Here is a 16,105-nt window from a genome sequence, read left to right as displayed (position 1 = left end):
CTATGTATATATATATATTTATCAATGGTATTATAAAACTTTGAGTTATGTGTACAAGTCACACTCCTTTTTACATGTTTTGCATACCTCCATGTATAATAGCCACTATTGACATAATTTCTTTTCTTTTTCTATTATTTGCATTTAAATATGTAATTACCATGATTTAAAATACAACATCAGAACAGAGGGAAGAGAATAAAGATTAATGAACTTGGTGATAGTGAAGAAATTCTATATCTGGACCTTGGTGATACTTGCATGTGATAAAATTAAATGATATCAATATCAATTTTGGATTTGACATTATAATATGCTTACCTAAAATGTAATTATAGTCAGAGTTATGATAAAGATGTATGAGATTTCTGTCTACTGTCTTTGCAGATTTTGTAAATATAATTATTTTTAAATGCCTGTATTTACAAATACCAACCAGAAATTAATGTTAAAGAGTTAGACTCTTAAAAAGGCAAAGCATTTTAAGTGAAGTATTGTTTGTCAAACTTCTGTTTTAATTGGATACATGGGGTATTTAAATGCCACTGTAATTTCACATAGAAAAGATTTTATTAATATTATTCATTCCTGAATTAATCCACTGACCGCACTTAAAAATACTGTGTCTGCTGATATGAGGCTCTCAACACATATACAGCAGAAGACCGCCTGATTTGGCCTCAGTGAGAGAAGGTGCACCTACCCTGGAGAGACTTGCGGCCAATGGGAGTGGGGAGGCCAGATGGGTTGGGGGTGTGGGGTGTGGGGATATCCTCTTGGAGACAGGAGTGGTGTGGGGGGCGTGGGGCAGAGAGGAGGTATGGGATGGGGAGTGGTCAGGGGCAGACCAGGAAGAGGATGAAGTCTGGACTTTAAAAAAGAAATGAAGAATAAAAATAAGTCAATTAAAAAATATTGTGTCTGTTCCTTTTGCTGTAGTGCATTATGGGATTTCAGTGGTTTTCTTTTTAACTTACAATCAGTGGCATGCAGAACAGTTCCTTTGATTCAAGAATGTATAAACGTGGATATTGATTCCATCGTTCATTCAAACTCACAAATCCTACATGGTCAAACGGAGGGGATTAAATCTTACGTTTACTTTGAGTGGTCAATATAATGTCACCAGGTGGCAGTAGAGTATAACAACCGCCAATATAACTGTAGTAGACCTGTAGTACTCACAGGACTAGATTTCAACTCAACTATGGCCCTCATATTTTTAATAACACTGTCTCACATTATATCATATTACCAATTGTAGTTGAAGGCATGGATGGAAAATTTCAGTCTTAAGATATATGAACCTGGGAGTTGGCTTTCGTCAGTTATAATGTAGTTGATGCAATTTTACATTTGAACCCTGCAGGGTATGTATGCTTCACATAAACCTCATACCTAAATTCAATCATTGACTCTCACATGCCATTATCTTTTGTGTCTTCTGCGGAAAATTAAAATATAAGCATTAATATTTAAACACCATAGATTAAACATAAGTCTGTACACAAGCATTTGACTAAGCCATGGGATTTTCTTATGCTTCAAGTATGTAAAATGCAATTCTGTTTCAATGGCTAAATAAATGATTTTAATTTGTAGATCATTTGTTTTTAGAACAAATATTTGACAAATCAACAAGCCTACATAGTTTTAAAATGCAAACAGAATAATAAATTGCATTATTGATACCTAAGAAAAAAGGATCCCAATGATCCAAATGATTGCCATTTTTCATATCTAGATTGTATTTAAAAAATATTTGTAAATGATGGCAAGAAGACATGAAATGAAGATAAAGAAAATGAGTCCTTTGTTTTCCAAACAAAATAAACACATGGGCATATATAGAAGATTTTACCTTTGCACAAAAGTATTTGTCACATAATTTTCAAAAAGAATTGAGATAGAAGATGGTGCCCCGAGTAGATTACAATTTATATGAAGAGAAAAGCTTCCAATGACTACTAATGGGACACCTTTTGTCTGATCACAGAAGAGTCTGTCTGAGGAAGTGGCAAAGGCCCTCTTTTGTGGGAATGTTCACACAAAGATTCAAATTCAAGCTTCTGTGAGCAATAGTCTAAAATACTAAAAATAGTTTAATAGCTGTGTTTTATTACACTTTTCCAAACATACTTCATAATAAAAAGCCGATAACGATGATCGCTTTCTTTCTTTGTTTTTCCTTTGTTTCTTTCTTTCCTTCTTTTGTGGTCAGGGCATAGAAAGGTAACTTTGGTTCCTGATTAAGTTATTACCTTAACATGCACACTCAAGTTTTAATACTTCAGCCATCCTTGGAAGATGATGATAATTTTGAAGAAGAACTGGAAGGTCTGAAAACAACCCCACCATGCTTGGGAGGCTCTGTTAATAGCTCTGTATTGCAGTGCACCCCTGTCTGATAAACCTCTCCTGGAAAAATAGGTCTCAAATCATGTCCATTTAAAGGATTTTACATTTGATGCTCGAAATTACAGCCTATGATTTTCAGCTATTTTCTGAAATAAGACGTGCGTTTCACCAGTATTGATGGGGTATCATTTTCTCGAATACATCTGAGATTTTCAGAGGCTAAGTAGTTGAGTTGTGTCTTCTCTTCCTTTCTCCTGAAGTCATTATGTGCACCCTTTCTATGCATCAGATACCTCCAAATCATGCTAGTCAGAATGGTTTCCCATCTACTTCAATTCATGTAGATATTTTCCACCATCTGGTTTGGTGATCAGGTGTGTATCTAGAGGTTAATATTTCCACATTTCTGGTAAGTAGTGGTAATTAAAAATTTGCTGCTTTTATTATCCTGCAATGACCGAAAGGAGATGTGGGCAAATGAAGTTTTTCCCTCTCATTTCAATGCAGCTGCCTATCAGTTTGATTCTCAGCTATTTGTAGATTTCTTATTTGGCTAAGTCTATGAATAGATTGTATTTTACACTAAATGGAATATATAATCATCTATAAGTCACAATGCCAGTGTGAACTTGTTAGTTCTAATGCTGTCTTGCACTGGGTATATTGTTCTTATGAGAAGTTATTCTCTATCAGGAAACCAAGGAGAAAGGTATAATTTATATTATCAGTGTCATAGAATTGATAAAATAAATTATATAAAGCACAGTGTAGCAGGACTCATCTTAGAGACTAAGAAAAAGGATCATTTCAGCCTAATACTTTGAATATAAAGCAAGGCCCTAGCTCACCAACTCCATATACATAGATGAAACATGTATAACATTTATATTATACATTATAAGTATGACATCTATCTCATTTATGTAAGATACATATGGCAAACTCCCTGTATATGTATATGAATTACAATGAACATAGTTCATATAGTCTTAATAATTACTTCAACAGTAATTATGATTCAAGATTGTTAACCAACATAAACAAATGCATTTCATTATGTGAGAGTAGAGACTATGTAATTCAAGCCACATTAAGTTCCTCAGCAACATTAGCAAAATTTGGTATTTAGTAAAGCCACAGAAGAAGTCATATTGAGCTTTTTAAATTACTTCAACATCAACTTTACAGCATGAACAACAAATACCTTTATAGTTGTTCAATAATAGGTAAAGGAAGGGCTAGTTTTGGTAGATGTTTATATTCAGCTCCAATCTACGTAATTCACAGAAGAAATCCTATAAAAGAACCCTTTTCCTTTAATCCTGTGGTTTAATCTATTTTTATAATGTATGCTCAGCTGTGGGAAGAAACATTATAAAGCTCACCAACCTATCACTCTAACACTGGGATGAGTTTATCATTTCTTAATATTTCAATTAGAACTACTGAAGAATACAGTGAAAAATATAAAAGAGAGTTTGAGTAACCCTAAAATAGGCGATCCTAGAAGATAAAATTTTTGATTGGGGTCTCTCTCTCTCTCTCTCTCTCTCTCTCTCTCTCTCTCTCTCTCTGTGTGTGTGTGTGTGTGTGTGTGTGTGTGTGTGTGTGTGTGTGTGTGTGTGTTGTTCAGGCCTGAAGTTACTTTAAACAAGGCAAAAAAGATGTGGATCATACAGTTAAATATCCTGTTTTGATTAAAGATGTCTGGAATGAATATTTTTTCACTCAGTTGAGGATATGCACTAATTGAAGCCATGGGGAATATTACAGAATGGGAAGCTGGTGGAGTTTATGAACAAACATTGATTAAGTCTGACATGTAATAGCTGGGAAGAGGAAGATGAGCCTCAAGGGAAGAGAGATGGAAAAAATGATTGGGTTGTAGAAGTTAAACGAAAATAATGTTTCAAGTTTTGCAGTGAGTCTCACAGATGAGAGGTCAAATAGTGAATTCAATGTCTCTTTTAGTTGATGACAGTAGTGATATTAACCAGATCTGTTATACTGGAGGAAAGGAGCAGAAATCTGAACTGAAGGAGGTAAGTGGGTGAACAAAGACATGAAGACCATGGGTACAGATAATGTGGCAGGATTAGCCTGAGTTCTTTTTCCTTGTTGGAAAGCAGAATAATTCAGTCTTTGGGGATTGAAATAAACATGTAGCTTTTGTACTGAGAATGAGACAATTTTCTTTTAAATGTTTCTTTTTGTCTTCTAATCTGAGATTTCTTACCATAATTAATTTCTGCATGCGCATTTGTTCAAAAACCTCATTGTCATCTCATTCTATAGTCATTCTCATGGCTTCAATTAACATATACTCAACTGAGTATCACATTACATATTCAAACCAAACGCCTGCAATCCAATGTAGTACATTCAACTACTTGTTCAACATTTTGTCTGAGTTGTTTTCAATGTATTTCAAATTGAGAGAGAGTAGCTCAAGAATTTAAGGTTTAGGAGGGAAGATTTGAAATGGTGATCTGAATCAAAATAAAGTGAGGTTTCTGAGTAGTATCATTTATACTTGGAATAATACGTTTCAAATTATTGAAATGATGATCCATGGAATCGATGCTGTATAAGAAGACAGGTAACAAAAAGGAACAGGTAAATGAATGGGGGAAGATAGAGAACAATTGATGATTAATCTCTATGATTATAAGGAGTATGGTTCAACTATCAAGCTGAGTGGATTTGAGACTGAAGTAAGGAAAAGAAAAACATGAATGAAAGGTGTACTGTACTGTTTCTGAGTGATACGGAAGTGCTGATGATAATTCTTGGAATGATTGACTCATATAGACAGGAGAAAAATTATTTGTATTAGTCACAGTTCTAATGTTATTAAATACATGACTCAAGTAATCATAAGAGTCAGCCAGTATGAAAGCAGAGCTTCTGATATTACAAAAATTTAAAAAACAACTACAAACATGAGGATGAAAACATAGGTCAGTCAGTCATGTGCTAAGCATCTATGAAACCCTGTATTTGATCCTCAGCACCACATATGCTCTTGTGTAGAGAGAACGATGTTTCAGTCATGGTAGACCAAGTCTATAATCTCAGGGAGGATACAAGAGGATCAGAAGTTCCAGGGCATCCTCAGCGACATTAAAAGTTTGAAGCCTACCTGGTATCCAGGAGATTATCTCAAAATTTGGAAGTTCTGAACTCAATGGCTGTGTTTACAAATTGAAGCATCTTGGCACAGAGACCTTAAGTGATGTAGATGGAGGTGACTAAAAGGAAAAAAATTCTATAATGGTTTGACACTATGAAGGTTGTTAATAAAAGGTTGAAAGTCACAACTGAAAGCTGAATGAAGTGCAAAGATAATGTCCTTGTTGACTGTGTTTTGTGGTCACATGAGTAAACAGCAGCCACATTTTAGAGAAATACAATTGTGATTTCAAATGAAAGCCAGGATTCAGTTGCGATTAAAAAAAAAATGGTTGTAAGGCTCTCTCTCATTCTGCATATTGTCTGCAGAGTAGTTTGATAATATGAGCCAAGAATTTAAAGAATACTTAGTAAACACTTCTTAGAAGAGGAACTAGCTCCATTCAGAGCAAAGACATATATACAACTTACCCTGACATTATGGGTGATGAGTTGTGAAAATGGGGCCATGACTGGATGCTTGGCATTATAATTTTGTAATTAGTAATTTTTGACATTGGATAGGTGTATAAGAGACACATTTTTTTTCTTTTTTTTTCTTTTTTTTTTTTTTTTTTTTTATTTTATTTTTATTATTATTAACTTGAGTATTTCTTATATACATTTCGAGTGTTATTCCCTTTCCGGTTTCCAGGCAAACATCCCCTCCCCCTCCCCTTCCTTATGGGTGTTCCTCCCAACCCCCCCCATTGCTGCCCCTCCCCAACAGTCTAGTTCACTAGGGGTTCAGTCTTAGCAGGACCCAGGGCTTCCCCTTCCACTGGTGCTCTTACTAGGATATTCATTGCTACCTATGAGGTCAGAGTCCAGGGTCAGTCCATGTATAGTCCTTGGGTAGTGGCTTAGTCCCTGGAAGCTCTGGTTGGTTGGCATTGCTGTACATATGGGGTCTCGAGCTCCTTCAAGCTCTTCCAGTTCTTTCTCTGATACACATTTAAGAAACATTGCTTGAATATTTTTTCTGCCTTTATTGTTATCTGCAAGAATATATCCACAGATGAGACTACAAACTTCAATCTCTGTTATATGAAGATTTATTTGGAAATAATTCATGAGTGTGCAGTCTACCTTTATTTATTTGCTTTTTATCCCGTTTTTCTTTTTTTCCATTCTTTTCTTCTTGCTTTCTTTTCTTTGATCCAGGTTTCTCTTTGAGACCCGTATTGTTCTCAAATGCATTGGAATTAAAGGTCTGAGCTACAATGCCCAACTGGGGTCCCCCTGTATGTAAAGGCCTAATGGGCTAAAGAGATGACTCAGCATGTAAAGGCTCTTGCCACCAGTTACAGGATCTGAATTCAGTTTCTTGAACCCACATAGTGGAAGGAAAAAAACTGACTCCTACAAGTACAATTCGTCCTGTGACCTCCATAAGTCACTGCAACACACGCGCGCGTGTGCACACACACACACATACATACACACACACACACACACACACACACGTATGCCTGAAATGCACACATAAATAACTAAAGAAATAAACATAATTAAAACATTTTTGAAAAATTAAGATGCTTCAGAGAGATTTGTTTACATCTGCCACCACATGAGGGTGAAACGAGAGTGACTCTACACCCCTTAGTCCACGTGAAAAAACATTGCGAAGTCAATATCTATGAGTCAGAAAGCAAGGCCTCACTAAAGACCAAATCTCACGTGATCTTGGACTTCTCAGTAAGCAGTAAGAAAATTTTTGATTTATTAACTACCCAGTTTATCATGTTGTTTATCAGTCCAAAGAGACTAATAATAAAAGTAGAACTCTCATCAATACATTGTAAAGGACATGGAATACTTTGTTCCATTCAGAATTTAATTTCTCTTCTGGAAATGCCTACGCAATCATAAGCACAAGGTAAGCCATCATTTTCTTCATTATTTAGGAATCCAGTTCTGTCTAGTTCTCCGGTCTTAACTACGTAGTAAGATCCAATATGTGAAGAGAGTACAGAGTTGGGCTGCTTGATGAAGGGAAATTAATCTCAAACAGATTTTAAAAATTCCACACAGCTAACAAGCATTCAGAGTCAGAGTGTCAGAGGGTGATATTCAGGTTGCTGGAGGTGATGTCAATGGTCTCACCCAACACTAGATCCAGTATGCACAATACTGACTAGCCAGGCAATGTTTGTCCACATGAATGAAAAGGGGCAAACAACTATTTTCTGATTGGATTTGTGGCCTGATCCACAGGAGGGAATTTGTTTTTGTTACTCTAAATTTGGTTAAAAACTTATGGCCACTCTGTACCCAAATCCCGTGAGGGAGAGAGCTGGACTCTCAGAACTGTGGACACTCCTGAAAGCTCAGGGGAGACTGCCCCTTCTGCTCACATTCCTGGCCCAAGAAGAACCTGCCTAGTGCCTTCTGGATGTAGAAACATAGGAACGGTCAGGTCAGGAACCTTCTGGTTTCTGCCTGAGCCCAAAGCTGAAAGCCAATCGCCTGTAGCACTGACACACCTGAGGGCAGAAGTAAAACCAACTCTTCTGCTCCAAATGAACCACTTGGAGGCTTCAGGACACACAAACCCAGGAGCAGCTCTCTGTTCCCAGATCTAGCTGAAAGAACAGGTCTACAGGAGTGCTGACACACAGGCTTACAGGAGGGTCACCCACTGTCAGAGACAGCAAGACAAGCTAACACCAGAGACAACCTGGCAAGAGGCAAGCACAGGAACCCAAGCAACACACATCAAGACTACTTGGCATAATCAGAACCCAGTTCTCCCTGCAAAGCAAATACTGGATGTCCAAACACACCAGAAAAACAAGATTTGGATTTAAAACCACATCTCCTGATGATTATAGAGGACTTTAGGAAGGACATAAATAACTCCCTTAAATACAGGACAACACAGGTAAACAAGTAGAGGCCCTTAAAGAGGAAACACAAAAATCCCTTAAAGAATTACAGGAAAACTCCACCAAACAGGTGAAGGAATTGAACAAAGCCATCCAGGTTTTAAAAATGGAAATTCAAACGATAAAGAAATCACCAAGGGAGACAACCCTGGAGATAGAAAATCTAGGAAAGAGATCAGGAGTCATAGACGCAAGCATCACCAACAGAATACAAGAGATAGAAGAGAGAATCTCAGGGGCAGAAGATACCATAGAAAACATTGACACAATCATCAAAGATAATGTAAAATGCAAAAAGCTCCTAAACCAAAACATCCAGGAAATCCAGGAAACAATGAGAAGATCAAACCTAGGAAAATAGGTATAAAAGAGTGCAAAGACTCCTAACTTAAAGGGCCAGTAAATATCTTCAACAAAATTATAGAAGAAAACGTCCTTAACCTAAAGAAAGAGATGCCCATAAGCATACAAGAAGCCTATAGAAACTCCAAACAGATTGGACCAGAAAAGAAATTCCTCGAGTCACATAATAGTCAAAACAACAAATGTACAAAACAAAGAAAGAATATTAAAAGCAGTAAGGGATAAAGGAAATAACATTTTAAATGTAAATAAAATATCCAAAAAAAAATCCCTTATGGCCAAGGAAGTAAGAGACCCTGTGGTAGAACACATGACTATTCCTTTCCTAAATTCCCATCTTGTCAATCTGCCTTCTAAATATTGGTGCTTATGTTCATATATTAGTGCTGCTCTTGACCTTGCTTCTTTTTGTAATGGGCACTCAACTTTTATCTGTGGCTTCCATAAAAATTCATGTTAGTGCATATGAATATACCACATAAACACACATAGATACAAATATATATAAAATAAAACAATGAATAAAATTTAGAAAGTTATAAATATATAATTTCTTAGTAGCTCAATTTATATGCTGAGACTATACAAAGATGCAGTTAGGATTATAAAAGAAGCTGATGTTGCTTCTTTACTAGTGTAAATATTACACTCAGTAACTTTACAGTATCTTCTTTAATCATCCTAATAACCCTGTTAATGTTCAAGAACACACGGTTAATGAACTCACAGTGTCCCAGGGAAGAATGTACTGCTCTTCTGCTAGATGACATCATATTAAGCTGCCTTCTAATTTGTATCTCTATACCTATACATTAATGCAGCTCTCAGTCCACATTAGAGAAGATTTTGTGCAGTGGATGACAGTTCAAGCACAAACCCATAATTAATTGGTCCAAGTACTGAGAATAGGTATTAGTGGAGTCCTGATTACCCCCATACATGCTCAGGCTGAGGGACCACACAGGAAAAGGGGAGTAGAAAGAATGTGAGAGCTAGAGGTTGAGGAAGACTGAAGCAAACCAGTGTCTTCTGGACATGACAGGACCAATGCACTCATAGTTGTCTGCACAAAACTTGCACAAAGTGAAGCCAGTCAACATTACAAATGAGGTGGAGAGGGGGTCACAAGCCCCTATTTTAGCTTAATATCTATGAACAATAAATAAATGGTTTCTGGGAGAAAGAGTCAGTTTTCTTTAAGGGTCTGGCTTCCTTGCACCCAGAAAGATATAGGTAGCACAAAGTAGGATCAAAAGTCTCTTAAAAATTAAGAGACCATAAAGTTAGAAGGTTATGAATATGGGAATGGATATGGGAGAACTTAAGGGAAGGAACTGAGTTAAATATGTTCAAAATCTAGTATATAACATTTCAAAGTATTAGTAAGATATTTTTAAATAACCCCTGTGGTCATGTAAATGAGAATATACTCCATAGGTTGTATATTTGAGTGTTTGGTAAGACTTGTTGGAGGAGTTGTGTTACTTGGGGTGAATTTTGAGATTTCAAAATCCCAAGCCAGGATGAGTTAGAGCCTCTCTGTCTCTGTCTGTCTCTGTGCCCCTCTGCCTCTCTCTGTATGTGTTATGGATGTTGTCTCAACATGTAAACTTTCAGCTGCTGCTTTGCAACACCCCCACCTGTCAGCTGCCTTGTTTCTTATCATGACGGTCATGGAGTAACGCTGTTAATTGTAAGCACCCCAACCCCCATTAAATCCTTTCTATTATGACTTTATTGTTTATGGCATCTCTTTATGGCAGTAGAAAAGTAGCTAAAACAACCCTGTTTAATTTAACTATTTATTGTCATTCACTTTAGAGATGAAAAAAATGAGACTTAAGAAGAAAAGTAATTTTCTCTAGTTACTATATCCAGCAAATTGTGACAATGAGTCTAGCTCTGGCAAGTATAATTAACTATGACATTGCACTATTTCACTAGCATGCTTGACTGTCTTTATTCACCACTCAGATTCTCTTAAATGATTGTCACCATTATATCTTCCTTTCCATAAACCGAATCTCCCACCAAGTTTAACATTTTTGTGTTTCTGCATTTTCTCATCAGTCTTAGTCTTCAGTTAGTTGTGTTACTTTTTAAGTTATGGTATTATTTTGTGTCATGGACTTATCTACTGTTCTGTATGTAAAATTATGTGTCATCTTTTTATTTTCCTTTATTCATTTGTCTCAATTGTCCTTTTGCTCAACATACTATATTTTAAAAATATCTGCCATTTGGGATTAAAAAACTGGAAATGGTCAGCATGCAGATGTATGTATATGTATATGCACACATACATACTTGTTTATATTTCTGGGCCCTAAATCTATGGGGTTATATGTTTTGTACAACTGCTCTGCTACAAAACTACACCCATTGCTGGAAATTCTTATTAGAAAATGAAGGATAGGGGTTGGGGATTTAGCTCAGCGGTAGAGCACTTGCCTAGCAAGCGCAAGGCCCTGGGTTCGGTCCCCAGCTCCGAAAAAAAGAAAAAAGAAGAAAGAAAAAAAAAGAAAATGAAGGATATTATTCTCTCATCCATGTTGTCATGTTTAGTGTTTTTTTTTTTTTTTTTAGATCCTATTTAGTCAACCACATAGTTGAGGTGGCTTGCACAAAAAGAATTCTTTAGACTTGAATATTTGGCTGTCCAATGTGACAAAGGCATAATTTATCAAGAAATTAGACCTAAAATTCCTTTTTCCTGTGGAGAACTGAGAGATTTTGAGCCTAAGTTTATCTGTCCTTCTAGATAGGTCATCAGAAGAAATTGGATTTCTATGTTTTACCTCAAGTTTGTCCCCAAGAAAAATTGCCTTCCTTATTTTAGCCAATGAGTTTCTCCCACAAATGTTAACTACAGTATTGCCAGTCTTACTTGTGTTACTTAGGAAAACAAAAAAGAGGAATCAATGTCATTTTGTACCATGTCTGAATACCTTGCATGTAATTTTTTATTTTATATATTTAAGTTGTTTTCAAAGGAAGAGTTAATTAGGCAATGTATTCTACTCCATTTCCAGAAATTGAAGTTATATTTCCTTAAACATCCAAGCATGCTAAATTACCCCCAGTTTTGTCCTATTGTTCATGTATTTTTCATACACTTAATTTTTATATCACAATCTATGTTTAAACCAAACCAATTTTCATAATTTATTTCACTTATGCTTTTGAACCACCATACCTTTATTAATGTCACAACTGTCTGGAATGCTCTGTTTCCTAGTTTATATCAGTTTGATTAGTGGCTGGATAGAGGTCTCAGCAGTTAAGAATTGCTGTTCAAAGTAACCAAGTTCATTGCCCAGGAGTTACTTGGTGACTCACAACTACTTGTAACTGCAGGAGATCTAATACCCAGTTCTGGTCACCAAAGGGAACAGACATGTTGCCCCTTGTTTATAGAATGAACATATATATGAATATATATATATATATATATATACACACACACACATATTCGCTCTACACATAAAATACAGTTAACTTGAAACTTAAGAAAAAATTAAATTGTCAATCATCATGAAATTCTCCTTCATTAAAGTAATCTTTGCCTAATTACTAGCATCTCCACAAACTCTGTTAACATTTCTTTAGCACTAACCATGCAGCATTACTTCTCACGTATTTTGTCCTCCTTATAACTTACTTGCTCTATATTCACAATACCTGGAACACTGAGTATAAAGCTTTGATTCAGAATAATAGGGCAATGATTTTAATTATATTGGTGAAAGACTCTCCACGTTTTATGCTTTATAGTTATAAATGCTTTTTATATTTCTAGATTGTACTCAGGGTTTTCAACAAACAAAAGAAGCATTACAGCTAGCAAGCCAGAAAATGAGTAGCACAGAAATGGACAAATCACAAAATAGGCCCAAAAGGAGAAAAAGGGAAGAAAAGCAGTGGAATAGAAAGATGACAGACTTAACCCTAACCATTCTAATGAAAATATTGAGTGTCAATGGCCAAACGAATGCCTTAGTGACATAGCAGAGACTATTAGATTCAATAAAATGCAAAGCCTTATTCCATGTAGCCTTCAAGGAAAGACTTTATAAAAGTATGAGTATGTTAAATCAAAAAATAACAATAGAAAGCTAACATAAAATAAAACTTGAGTGGCTAAAGTACTATACAATACCGATTTTTAACTAAAGAATACTTACTGCAAGGCAAGAGAGGTTTCTTTCATACTGTGAAGATTGTAATGCAACCAGAGGACATAATAGCACTATACATTTGTGTATCTAATAACTATGCCTCTAAATACACGAAGCAGAGACGGAGAAAATCTTTCAACCATGTCAAGATGTCCTTGGCTATAAAAGTTTTCTTAATTGAATATAAAAGCAAAGTTTTAAAGTGGTGCATTCCAAATTTATGAGGTCAATCAGAGCCTAGAGCAAGGCCATGTTTTTATAACTCCTTGGTTTCAGCTTTCACTTCTGAAATAAGGAAGCAAAAAAAAAAAATCCTGTTACTTAGGGAAACGTGGGCAATTTATTTAACACTTAAACCTCTAATTTGTTGGGGTTTTTTTCCCTCCCATCTTTATTAACTTGGGTATTTCTTATTTACATTTAGATTGTTATTCCTGTTTCCGGTTTCCCGGCCAACATCTCCCTAACCCCTACCCCTCCCCTTCTCGATGGGTGTTCCCCTCCCCATCCTCCCCCCATTGCCGCCCTCCCCCCAACAATCACGTTCACTGGGGGTTCAGTCTTAGCAGGACCAAGGGCTTCCCCTTCCACTGGTGCTCTTACTAGGCTATTCATTGCTACCTATGAGATCAGAGTCCAGGGTCAGTCCATGTATAGTCTTTGGGTAGTGGCTTAGTCCCTGGAAGCTCTGGTTGCTTGGCATTGTTGTTCATATTGATTTGTTGGTTTTAAAGTGTGGCCACTGTGTCTACTCAGTGCCTTTTGGAGTGAGGGGATATTTTTATTGGTTATTTTATTTATTTACATTTCAAATGTTATCCCCCTTCCCAGTTTCCCCTCCACAAAGCCCCTATCCCTTCTCCCCTGCCCCTGTCTCTATGAGGGTGCTTCCCTACATGCCCACACATTCCTGCCTCAGTGCCCTAGCATTCCCCTATCCTGGGGAATTCCAGCCTTCACAAGACCAAGGGGCTTCCCTCCCAGTGGTGCCCAATAAGGCAATCCTCTGCTACACATCCAGCTTCAGCCATGGGTGCCCACATGTGAACTCTTTGGTTGGTGGTTTAGTCCCTGGGAGCTTTGGGGAGTCTTGTGTTTGATATTGTTGTTCCTCCTATATGTAAAAGAACATCTGGGGGAATCACCATCCCTGACCTCAAGCAGTATTATACAGCAGTAATGATAAAAACTGTATGGTATTGGTACAGAGACAGGCAGGTAGATCAGTGGAATATAATTGAAGACCCAGAAATGAACCCACACACCTGTGGTCACTTGATCTTTGACAAAGGAGCCAAAACCATCCAGTGGAAAAAAGACAGCATTTTCAACAAATGGTTCTGGTTCAACTGACAGTTGCCATGTAGAAGAATGCAAATTGATCCATTCTTATCTCCTTGTACAAAACACTCAATGTCTTAAAGAGTTATCATAAAGATGAATATATAATGATATAGCTGATGACAGTTTATGAAATGTTCATATTACTGTTACTGACATTAAATATTCTTTTACTTGTTCAACAGTTATGAATTTCCCATGGATTTGGTGGGGGGTGTTATAAATTACCATTCCTGAAACCTTTCACTTCCCTAAGACATTGTGCTGTAAATCTCTTATACAGAAGTAATATGTACTTCATTGCCGAAGATCATGAGAATCACTTTATATAATTGCAAAAAAATGGAGCTTAAGAACTATAAAGGTGCATGGTATGTTCATTAAATTAGTGACTTTGAAACTTCTATGACTGACTATGATCCAAACTGAGAAATTATTTTACAGTCCAAACACACATATACACCTTTATGTAATTGCAAAAAGATTTCTGAAGTCATATGTATTCTTATAATGAGATGCATCGGGTTTTAATTATATTTTATTCTAGTTAATTCACTTAAGGAATAAATGATCGTGACCCATTCAACTGATTTTCTGACCTGCAAGTAGGTTAACCAACTATGGTTCAAAATGCTATATGAGATGATTTTCATGCAAAATTACATTTAAAAATTAGGGAAATGATGGGGAAAATCCCATCATCTGAGACTTTAAAAAGATACTGGATACTGAGTTGAAAGGACCGTTAATGCCTTACTTATGCTTTGTCACTGAGATGATGCAGTTAAATAACTTGGGCTAGCTTATTGAGTAAAACTTTATTAAAGAAAATATAGAACATTCAAATTTTCTCAAACATTTGCTATAATATAATATTCAATGAAGGCTCATACTTTCAATTATGAATAATTAAAATGTCAGTTACTTTGAAAAGTATCATTCTTGGGGTCTTGAGACATGATGGTTCTGCCATTAAGAGTCTGTGTTTTTCTTTCAAGGGCCTAAGTTTAATTCTCAGCACCAACATGATGGCTCACAACTGTCTGTAATTCTGGCAGGGGATCCAATGCCCTCTTCTGGCTTCTGCAGACCACAGATATTAACATGGTACATAGACAAACATTCAGGAAAACAATCTATATACATACAAATAAAAATAAATGAATCTATTTTTAAACTCCTAGCTTCCCAGTTGCTTTTGTCAGAGTATTTTACTACAACAATAGGGAAAAAAAGTAAGACAGAGGATGAGTACTATTTCTTCTATCATAACTCATCTTTGATTTTGCCTAACTTCAATATAGTTTGCTTTGTTGCATTGTTATGGGAATTTTCTCAAGTGTTGTGATATTTCTCTTGCATTGCTATATTATTTATGTCTCTTTACTCAGTAATGGAATATCTTCTCTCTTATAAATGGATGTCTCTTTTTTACTTACAGGTGTTCATTTTTTTCCTTTTTTGCATTGTTGGCACCAAAAATTATCAGTGCTTTACCTCCTAGTCGGGGAGGCATCTGAATAACATCTGGGTAGAGTGATTAAGCGCATGGGTTCTGAAGACAGGCAGCTCCTATTCTTCCTAGGTGTCTAGCCTTGACTAAATCACGTTTAACTTCATTAAACCTTAGTGGAGTGAATCTACAGATGAGAAAATAGGTCCTAGGACAATTTATGAGAACTAGGTGAAATAATGCGAATGAAAATTTTGTTGTAGAAACATTATTTGTAAAAACACCTTAGTCACAATGATATCTTTATCTGATAGCTGATTTACATGAATGAATCTTCCACAATAATGTTCATA

This window comes from Rattus rattus, chromosome X (genome assembly GCF_011064425.1).
Source record: "Rattus rattus isolate New Zealand chromosome X, Rrattus_CSIRO_v1, whole genome shotgun sequence".
Classification (NCBI taxonomy): Eukaryota; Metazoa; Chordata; class Mammalia; order Rodentia; family Muridae; genus Rattus; species Rattus rattus.
This window is presented reverse-complemented; position numbering follows the sequence as displayed.